Source organism: Phaseolus vulgaris, chromosome 3, assembly GCF_000499845.2.
Source record: "Phaseolus vulgaris cultivar G19833 chromosome 3, P. vulgaris v2.0, whole genome shotgun sequence".
In the NCBI taxonomy this organism is placed as follows: domain Eukaryota; kingdom Viridiplantae; phylum Streptophyta; class Magnoliopsida; order Fabales; family Fabaceae; genus Phaseolus; species Phaseolus vulgaris.
Window position 1 is genome coordinate 49,872,264 of NC_023757.2, and position 10,924 is coordinate 49,883,187.

General features: G+C 28.7%; 1 pseudogene; it reads left to right on the forward strand.

The window, feature by feature from the left end:
* The first annotated feature begins 3,996 nt into the window (after positions 1-3,996).
* LOC137805698 (cytochrome P450 84A1-like) lies at positions 3,997-7,291 on the forward strand (annotated as a pseudogene).
* The last annotated feature ends 3,633 nt before the right edge of the window (positions 7,292-10,924 follow it).

Here is a 10,924-nt window from a genome sequence, read left to right on the forward strand (position 1 = left end):
ATATTTGGTAACCGGTTTTATTTGTTTTGTGACATACCTTTTGTCACAAAATAATTTTTTTTTATTAATAAAATAATAATTAACATGTATTTTTGGTAATATTTTATTATTATAAGATGTTTAACAACTTTTTTAGAAAATATTATATATTTTCTGTAAAAAAATATTTTATAATAAAAGGTTTGACAATTTTATAATAACAAAAACTACAAAAAAGAATCAAATAAATCTGGAAAACATTGATTTTGTTTAACTCAAATTTTATATTAAATTTAAACCAAATCAAACCTAGAGCTAATTATTATGTTTAATTCAAATGATTATTTAATAAAAAAATTGAAGCAAACTAAGTCACATGCATCCCAATAAATAACATGGTTTTTTTATATGTAAACCACCAGATTCCAACTATAATCATTCAGTGGGGCTACGATGTGAGTGTGTATATATATAGAGAGAGAGAAGGTCCAAGGAGTGACTCTTGATTCTGATTAGCCCATGCAAGTTGTAGCCCAACAAACAAAGATTTCAAAATAGACCATTAATATTGGCACAGCCAAAAATTACTATTAAAACCTCCCCTGGTAATATTTTTTAACCATGGAAACTTTCGTTGTATATTTATTTACACTAGATTTATGAATCAGGTGAAAAATATCTTTGGAATATAATTGTTCTATCAGACATATTTTTATACTTTTCTTTTTCTTATTTTCAAAATGGATTAAATAGTAATTTACTTTCTCTCTTTTCTCTTATAAAAAATATAGATAAAGAAAAGGAGGTTGTGTAATAAGATTATGTTTTAGATTATGGGGTGGCAATTCAACTAGATAACAAAACTGGGAGCACTTTTGTATCGTAAAAGGATTGGATCACTTTGAAGTAATATATATTTATTAATTTTTATTGCTGATAAAAAAATATTTTAAATTATTAAGAAAAAAAATTATAACAAAAGCATCCACATTAATTAAAGAGTAACAAATTCCAAACTGTCACCCATAAAAGGATAAACATGAAGTTAACTATGTTTCGATTTTCAAAATTGTCTTTTGCTTATTAATTGGTTGAACAAATTTGATATTGGATGGAAACTTTTAACGTAAGAAATATCAATGAAAGACCTTAAAACTAATGAATCAATGTTGAAGCTTCCATTTGTAATTACCAGTATGCCATCTTTCTTGTTATATTTAAATTTAGAGAGACGATTCCTCAACTGTCATTTTTTAGGCATTATTATATTTGTACGAGAATTTTTCAACTCCATAAAGAGCTCGGTATTCAATCCTTTCAGTCCTTGTTCTTCACCTCCTTTTTTTATTTTTATTCTTTTTCTTTGTCCATTTGGTAACTGTGTTTGTCACTCAAAATAAACTAATCAAATTAAAACATACCGAGACAGCTTAAAAAGAGATAAAGGAGAAGATGGAAATGTGGTGTAATAAGTATATTGTTTAAAATTAAATTAAATTCAATTCAATTAATTAAATCCATAGAGTTACCACTTTGACTTGGTTAGCCCAGATATGAAAATGGTGTTATTTGAAACTATTAATACCGATAAAAACAAAGTCGTGAGAATGGTACTCAGTTTCGTGTTGAAATTATGTAGTGGTATTTGCACAATTTTGTTTAATATGTTAATTAATTAAGTTGGGTATGGATGATGATAAAGTTTGTTAGTTTGTTTTTTTGTTAATTTATTTTGGAATTTTTCTATTTGTAACTCCTTTGCCCTTATATTTGGACCTTTTGTTTACTGTTTTGCCTTTTTATATAATGCACCCTTGTAATTACTAAACACATTGAATAATAAATTCTCTTTTCTCGGTATTATTGTTCATTGTTGTTATTTTTGTTATTCCTTTTAGTTTAGGGTTCATCATGCACCTCTGTTTTCTCCTTTTCTGTTTCTTTCGGAACGTTGAGTCTCTATGCTTTCTTTGTTGCCGAAGACACGTTCTTCATAAGTGCTTCTTCACCACGAGAAAAAGCCATCATGTGCACCATCATCTTCCTCAAGGCGATTACTCCACCACTATTTGGATCAATCTTATTAGATGACATAATATTCTGCATAATAGTGTTTTAATGAAGATTAAAAATGTTATATTAAAACGGTTTGATAACCATTGTTACTCTGGATGTCAATATAAACAAATGATTTATAATGACAGTTCTAGAACTGTCATTATAAATGATTGTTGGTTGAAAACAAAAAATTAAAAAAAAAACATATTTTTAAAGACGGTTACAAATGGTTTAGGGTTCCAGATGGAATCTTCGTTATAAGTATATTTTTTTAAAATAAAATATTTTATTATTATGCATATACTCTAATCTTGCATAAAATATCAAATTTTTATAACAATAATGCATGTAATATCATAATTTAAATATAAAAGTCTACATACAATAAATTTGTACATATAACATTCTACAAAATGTTGTACAAAATATGAATCATAAACCCCAAATTTTAAAATGTTTTTGTATTGAGGTATTACTTGAAACCTCTATCAATTTCAGCTTGCACAATAGTCGATATCCAGTGCATAACATAGTAACCATACTCATAATTTTCATATTGCTTTAAAGTGAGTGAACAAATATATTTTAAATATTTTAAGGTGCATCCAAGTGAGGTTTTTTTTTCATTTGCACTTCCCCTCCCACTCAACATGTTATATCCAAAATAAGCACTAAAATAATAAGATTTCATGTTAGAATATGTATGAGTAATAAATTTGTGAATGTAATATAATCATAATGGTTTGATAAATCTCTAAATTTATACTAGGGAACATCATGCAAAATTTCAAATTTTTCTGACAAGTGAAAACATAGGAACTAAAACCTTAAAATACCTAACAAATACCTAAATAAACCTTAAAAATAAAAAAATAATAGTAAAGGGTAGATTTTTGGAATTTGGTCGACTCCAATCCCCTTTAGGGCAACTATCTTTGTTTGGGGTCGTCATATTCATATTTTGTACTAGTCAGTGTAAAATAATACAACTGAAGTTGTGTTACCCGTGCACAACTTCAGTTGTATTTTTCTCCACTGAAATTGTGTCAGTCAAGCACAACTTTAGTTTGGTTGTGAAAAAAATAGGTTTAATGCGTGAAAGGTCTTAATTTTTTTTACTTTGTGGTATATTTACAAATTTTAAAAATATATTTTTTTCTGTATATTATTTTAAAGAGTGGTAAAATTTATATTTGTTATAATGTGTTAATTGTAATTATTTGCAAATTACAGTATTATGTAAATTTGCACATGTTAGTTGAATGACATATAAGCATAATAAATGAAAATTCAAGAAAATGTGAGGTATTTTTTTATAATAAAAAAGTTTATTTACAAGTGATGACACGCTATTGTCGATACGAACAATTGTTCTTATTGTGTTCTTCATTTTTACAATAAAAACACTTTTTTAGTTTGTTTCGATCTGGATCATCTATTTCGATACGTCTAGTCTTTGATCTTCCAATTTTGATACTTTTACATCTCACAAAAACATATTTTCTATAACGTCCAACATATTTGTTACTTCTACCATGACACATTCATCATCATACAATCCACTTTCACTATTTGTATGAATATTCATTATTTTTATCATTTAATTATTCTTGTTTCGTTTAACTTAATCATACAAATTTTTTATTCAAAAAATAAGAAAGACAACATAATTACACAAATAATAATATATATTTTAAAAAACCCAACTTCTTCGTGTTATCAAATTATTCAACAAAAATAATATAAACCAATACACTAAAAGAAAAATAGTTTTAACAAAATTATTTTTACATTATCTAAATTAAAAAATCTGTTAAGAAATTTAAAACTATCGATTTTATAAAAGAAATCAACGAATTGCAGCTTTTTCTTAATAAAACGACCGGTAAGTGAGCCCATAAAAGGAACCGTCTGCCCTACCGTAGCAACTCACGGGATTACAATCTGTACAAACTTTTCAAACTACTCCTTTCCTTTCATTCCGATCATAATCAAAACAGCAGAATATCATATAGGAATCAGAATAAAAGTTTTGTTAACACTGCAAAATACTAAATAACGGCATAAGATTTCGTAACCAAAATCCACACCATGGATTTACTCCTACCATTGTTAATAATCCCGTTCACGTTGGTGCTGTGGGTTTTACTGTCTTCAATTCGCAGAAAAACGGCGCCGTATCCACCGGGGCCAAAAGGCCTTCCCATCATAGGCAACATCAACATCATGGATCAGTTCACACACAGAGGCTTGGCCAAAATCGCCAAGCAATACGGCGCCGTTTTGCACCTCCGCATCGGCTTCCTCCACACGGTGGTCATTTCAAATGCCGAAGCGGCGCGTGAAGTGCTCCAAGCCCAAGACAAAATATTTTCCAACCGCCCTGCCACCGCAGCCATCAGGTACCTAACCTACGACCGCGCCGACATGGCTTTCGCAAACTACGGACCCTTCTGGCGCCAGATGCGCAAAATCTGCGTCATCAAACTCTTCAGCCGCAAGCGCCCCGAGTCCTGGAACTCCGTCAGAGACGAAGTCGACACCGTCGTCCGCACCGTTGCGGCGAACGTGGGCAGCCCCGTTAACGTGGGGGAACTGGTGTTTAACCTCACGAAAAACATCATCTACCGTGCCGCGTTCGGGTCCAGTTCCCAACAGGAACAGGAGAAGTTCATTTCAATTATTCTGGAGTTTTCAGTGTTGTTTGGAGCCTTGAACATTGCGGACTTTGTGCCTTGTCTCGGGTGGATTGATCCTCAGGGCCTCAACTTGAGACTGGTGCAGGCACGCGCCGCCTTGGATAGCTTCATTGATAAGATCATTGAGGAGCATGTGGAGAAGAAGAGGAGTGGGAAGAGTTGTGACGATGAAAGTGACATGGTTGATGAGTTGCTGAACTTTTACAGTGAAAATCCCAAATTGAATGAAGAATCAAACGACCTCCACAACTCCATCACACTCACCAAACACAACATCAAAGCCATAATCATGGTATCCTACTTCTATGCCCTTTTAACTCTTCTCTTCTCTTCTCTTCTCTTATATTTCTATATAATTATTCCAATCAAATACTTCTCTTCAGATTTACATCGAGGGATTCATCCATTAAATTAAGTTTTTAAAACTCTTTTTTTAAAAATAATTTTTAAATCTTATTACTTCTAATTATTTATCATATTTAACTATGGCATACAAGCGATGGTAAAAAAGTTAAATATTTTCTTTTGTAAAAAACAATTTAGCGAAAAATTAAGTTAAAAAATTCTCAAAAAAATGTTTTCTGCAAATATAGTTTTTTAAATGATAAACTAAATATGCAAAATTTATGGTTGAAATTTTGAAAACTTTATATTTTTTTTGCAAAGGCTACCTTGTACCCACACAGTTTTTTTATGGTAAAAATTAATATTTAATAAGATTTGTGTACATATTGTACTTTACTGAGAATTAAGGACTATCAAGTGTTTACTGTTCCTAATTTAAACTTTCTATATATAATAAAAAATTGAATGAATTCAATCGCATAACATGTAATTATTACATTTGGCTCTATGTTTAGAATATTTATCTCAGTATATATATTGTTTTCTAAAAAATCAAATAAATTAAAATAATTATTTTTAATGTTATTTTAGGGTGTCACACTAGATTAAACAGTCGAAAAGGTTTGGTTTGCGTAATTTAAAACAACAATTATTCTTTCTTTTTACATATTTTCTTATTCATTAAAACTAAACAAAAAAAGTTAATGCTAAAAATGGTAATTGTAATGTAAGTGAGGACTTGGACATTACGAACAAATGATATCACGTAGTGTGTATTGCATGAGAGAGTGCATGCATAATTTTCCAAAGAATAAGGTGAAAGCATAGAAGTTCGTTACTATTTCACTTTCACTTTTTCGACCATAAAAGGGAAAAACAAATAAGTGATAACAATTGCACAACATGCAGCACGTTGTGCAGGACGTCATGTGTAGAAACATTGCAAAAGACAGAGTTTTGGGATAAACCTGTTTCAAGCAATTTTTACTCTGTTGTATTTGGCTACATCTTTTTGTTTTTTTATGTGGTTTTTAACGTGGAGATGAGAGAATAAATATTATCATTGAAGAATTAATTTCTATATTTGATCATTTTGGTCAGTGTAACTACAAAAAGTATTTTGTCATTCAAATAAATATTTGGTATTTGGGTACAATAATTACTATAACAATAATATATATTTATTTTGGTAGAAATGTTCAATATTTAAGTGTAATTATTATTATAATAATAATGTATACTTGTTTTGCTTATTATACCTATTTATAATACATAATATATTGATGGACTTTTTACTTTTGGACTTAAATCAAAGTGTATATGTTAAAATTAATTTGATACTACTTAATTCCTAATCATAATACTTTGGATCGATACCGGAATACTATATAACTCAATTGATTGTTGGGATTATATACCTTATCTTTTTATATTATATATGGATTGTAACATTTCTAATATTTATTTATTTATTTATTAATTAATTAGTGAGAAAAAATAAATAAAAATGCAGGACGTGATGTTCGGAGGGACCGAAACGGTGGCATTAGCAATTGAATGGACGATGGTGGAGCTAATGAGAAGCCCAGAAGACCTGCAACGCGTGCAGCAAGAACTCGCTGACGTGGCAGGTCTGGACCGGCGCGTGGAGGAATCGGACCTTGAAAAGCTCGCCTTTCTGAAATGTGCGGTGAAGGAGACGCTGCGGATGCACCCGCCGATTCCACTTCTCCCCCACGCGGCGGCGGAGGACGCGGTGGTGTGTGGGTACCACGTGCCGAAGGGGTCGCGGCTGATGATAAACGCGTGGGCCATAGGAAGGGACGGGGACTCGTGGGAGGAGCCGGAAGCGTTCAAGCCGTCGCGGTTTCTGAACCCGAGCGTGCCTGATTTCAAAGGGAGCAACTACGAGTTCATTCCGTTCGGGTCGGGTCGCAGATCCTGCCCCGGAATGCAACTGGGTCTTTATGCGCTGGAAGTGGTCGTGGCGCACTTGCTTCACTGCTTCACGTGGGAGTTACCCGATGGGTTGAAACCAGCGAGTTGGACACGAGTGACGTGTTCGGACTCACCGCGCCCGGGCGAGTCGACTCGTGGCGATTCCATCGAAACGTGTGTCATGCATGTCCTCTCTAACGTTTGCTTATGCAAAGAAGAAAAAAAGTACCTCAAGTGTACGAATAACGGTCATAAGAAATTTAAATAAATAAAAATATAAATTAGTTTATAAATAAATAAAATTTACTATTCAATTCATTTCACAAAAATCATTATATCTCTTCCACCTTTCTTTTATAATTTTGAATCCACCTTAAATATTTTCTATGAACTGAATTATTCAACTTCTTTCTGTATGAGTGTGAAATTATGTAAAAGATTAACGCATTACTATTAATCCAAAACCTTATATATATCTAGTGGTTATTATTTAATATGGATTGATAATATATACTATCATGTTATGAGTATTTTCATTTAAAAGCCAACATTTTCTTATTATTAACGTGATTTGCTATATCCTAGTTAGAAGAAAATAATTATATAAGTGGTAAATGACCAGCTAGTAAAAGAAATTTATTTGTGAAATATATAAATATAAAAAAATATTTGGGTATTCTCTTGTGAAATATAAAAATATATATTATTCTAAGAAGTCTAAAAGTTATTTGATTAATAATGTTAATAGTTATTTGATTCAAATTGGCTTTAATCTAGATGTTTCAATCAAGATTTATGTTGATCATGTTTCTGCAATTAATCTTGCAAAAAAATCTTGTTTTTCATCAAAGAATTAAACACATTGATATTCGATATCATTTTCTTATAGACCAAGTTGGAAAGAACATGATAAATTCAAATTCAAACATGAAGGTGGTTCAAAATCAGAATTAATGGATTATGTTGATATTAATTCAGATTTTATTTACTAAATTAAAGTTTGAATTAGTCTTAAATTGTTGTCTTAGTTTAGTGTTAATATTGTATTAATGGTTTAGTGGTTTTGAAAGTGTAATCCGGTATTAGTATTGTAGGTGAGAGTTGAGTTATTACTCCTATTTTATAGGTTCTGATAGTTTTGTAATTTTATTTATATATATTGTCAAAGTAAATCAACAATATGCATCAACATTATATTGACTTCTATTATTTCTTTCAAATACATTAAGATTTGATGTTGATTGCTTGCTATATAGGTAAATGCAGAGATTTATTAGACGTATAAGAAGTAGATTCTATAAGTTATACAGTATTTATATAATATGATATAACATCAAATTAAACAATAAAACTGTAAAATTAATCAGAAACAAAAACAAGTTGATTCAGATTTTTTTTCTATTCAAACTTAACTATACATGACTTTTATGTTTTTATTTGGATATATTTTTAATAATAAATTAAACCAACCCATATCACGAACACCCTAATTTTAAATTATTTATGATAAAAATTAAGAATTTGAACACACATATATATATAGTATCAATTATTGATTGAATAAGTGGATTAAAAAATAGAACTATGTTAGTGCATTTGAATTAAATTATAATAATAATAATAATATATTGTTTAATTTAAAAAGCAAAAAAAGACATCATAATAATATTTTTTTTAAAAGAAAACTAGGATAGAGAAAATGTCTTTCAACATATGTGGGAAATGATGTATACTTTTCATAAATTATTTTTTGTTCGGCAAAGTATACTTTTTATAAATATCTATTCCGAATGACAAATTGAACGGGGTGACGTGATAAGCTTGGATAAAAATAAATAATAAAATACAGAAAGAGGCATACCTTAAATAAAAATTATAATTTTTTTTTTGAAAAATTTATATTGTGTTTTTCTATAAATATGTGTATTTTCATATATAGTTTCAAAAGCCTACCTAGAATAGGTGGCTCTACCTTAATTAATTCTCATTTAATTCTTTTAATATTTTTAGTTGTAAGATTTTTCACAAAGTTTTAATTATGTAGTAATTTTAACATTTCACTTTCAACAAAGGGTACTGTATTTGAGTAATTTATTTCATTTATTTTCAATATATTTGATCTTAAATAAATTTAAGAAATTTTAATTTTAAGATTAAATAACAATTATAAGTATTATCAGTAATATTATGTGAGTAATACGTGCATTAAACATATAACCTTTTAATATAATATATTATTTTTGAAAAAAAATTATAATAAGACAACATATTATTCAATTATTTAAATCAATAGTAATTTTAACTCTAATGTATTAAAAATGCTTGAGCCTTCCAAACTTTGAACCTTAGCCACTAAGTTTATGATCTAATATTAAAGGCAATCATAAAACCGTTACCATGTCTCCATCCGTCTCATTATTTTTTAGTATTTTTCACTCTTTTAATAACTAAAATTTGTAATACAAACTTGCACATAATATTAAAATAGCCTATTTATTTCTTAATAAAAACAGTATATTTAGAAAGATAGAAAATTTCAAACTTTAAATTAAATATTAAAATACATTTTATATAATTTTGAATATATCACTACAAGAAAATCATGAAATAGAAACCAATTTTTAGAAACCAAAATAATTAGTTACAATAGAAACTAAAATAGAGACCATTTTAAAAACTAAAAAAAAAATTGGTTTTTAAATTAGTTTCTATTATTTTCTATTATTGTTAAATAGTTTCTAAATTGATATCTAATTAGCAAGATACCAATTATTTAGTTTCTAAATTTAGTTTCTAAAACCTTGGTTGCTAATTAGATACCAATTTAGAAACTATTTAACAATAATACAAAATAATAGAAACTAATTTAGACACCAATTTTTTTTTTAGTTTCTAAAGTGGTCTCTAATTTAGTTATTATTGTAACTAATTATTTTGGTTTCTAAAAATTGGTTTCTATTTCATGATTTTCTTGTAGTGTATAATGAAATTGATGAAAGTCCTCCATCACATGCTAGACTTTTTCCCTTATATCATGTTATAAATTAGTCATCTTATTAAATAAATTAGAATGTCTTTTCCTCGTCATTCGAATTTTTAGAATTCTTATCTTACTCGCTTGATATCGAGTCTTTTCTCAGTAAAATGAATGATACATGCAAAAGATCATCCAATGTTCAAGTTAGTGATCGGTATTCGGTGGTTGAAGGTAATAATTATCATGGAAAACATACCTCTTATCTTGTTCCTGATTGTGTATTTATAGGATTAAAGAGGTCCAGGTGAGTTAATCTTATCATTATGGAAGATTTCGTACACATGAGTTATGCTTAATTAATTATCTTAAATGGTGGTTAATCTTGAAATTTCAAGATATGTTAGACTTTTAGAAGGTTTAGCCACTTGTACCGGTTTCTAGTCCATCATATGAAATATAGTATTTTTGAAATATTCAGACACGCATGTCGATTCCTAGTCGGTCATGCACAATATAAATCTCATTTGTGATACTATGTTTATAAATAATTTGTAATTTTTATTGTGTTTATAGATAGTTTGAATTTTTATATTTGTCAAAAATTAAATTTAATATTTTCTATCAAATAAATCATCCGTATGAATAGTTAGTGATTATCACTTATAGATTTGTAATAAATAATTTATATCAGAGTATAAAGTAAAGCCTAATTATTTGATGATTTATTTATAAAAATTATTGACTAGATTTAGAAATAAAGATAAAGATATGGAAGATTAAGTAGGTAAATAAAGAAGTAAAGAATAATTTATTACTATTTAGAGATAAATGTGGCGAGCAACTTTTTGGTATTTATATATTTAGTGATTGAATTATATATTCTTATTGAAATGATTTTTATATAATATGATATCTTCAGTGAATCAGA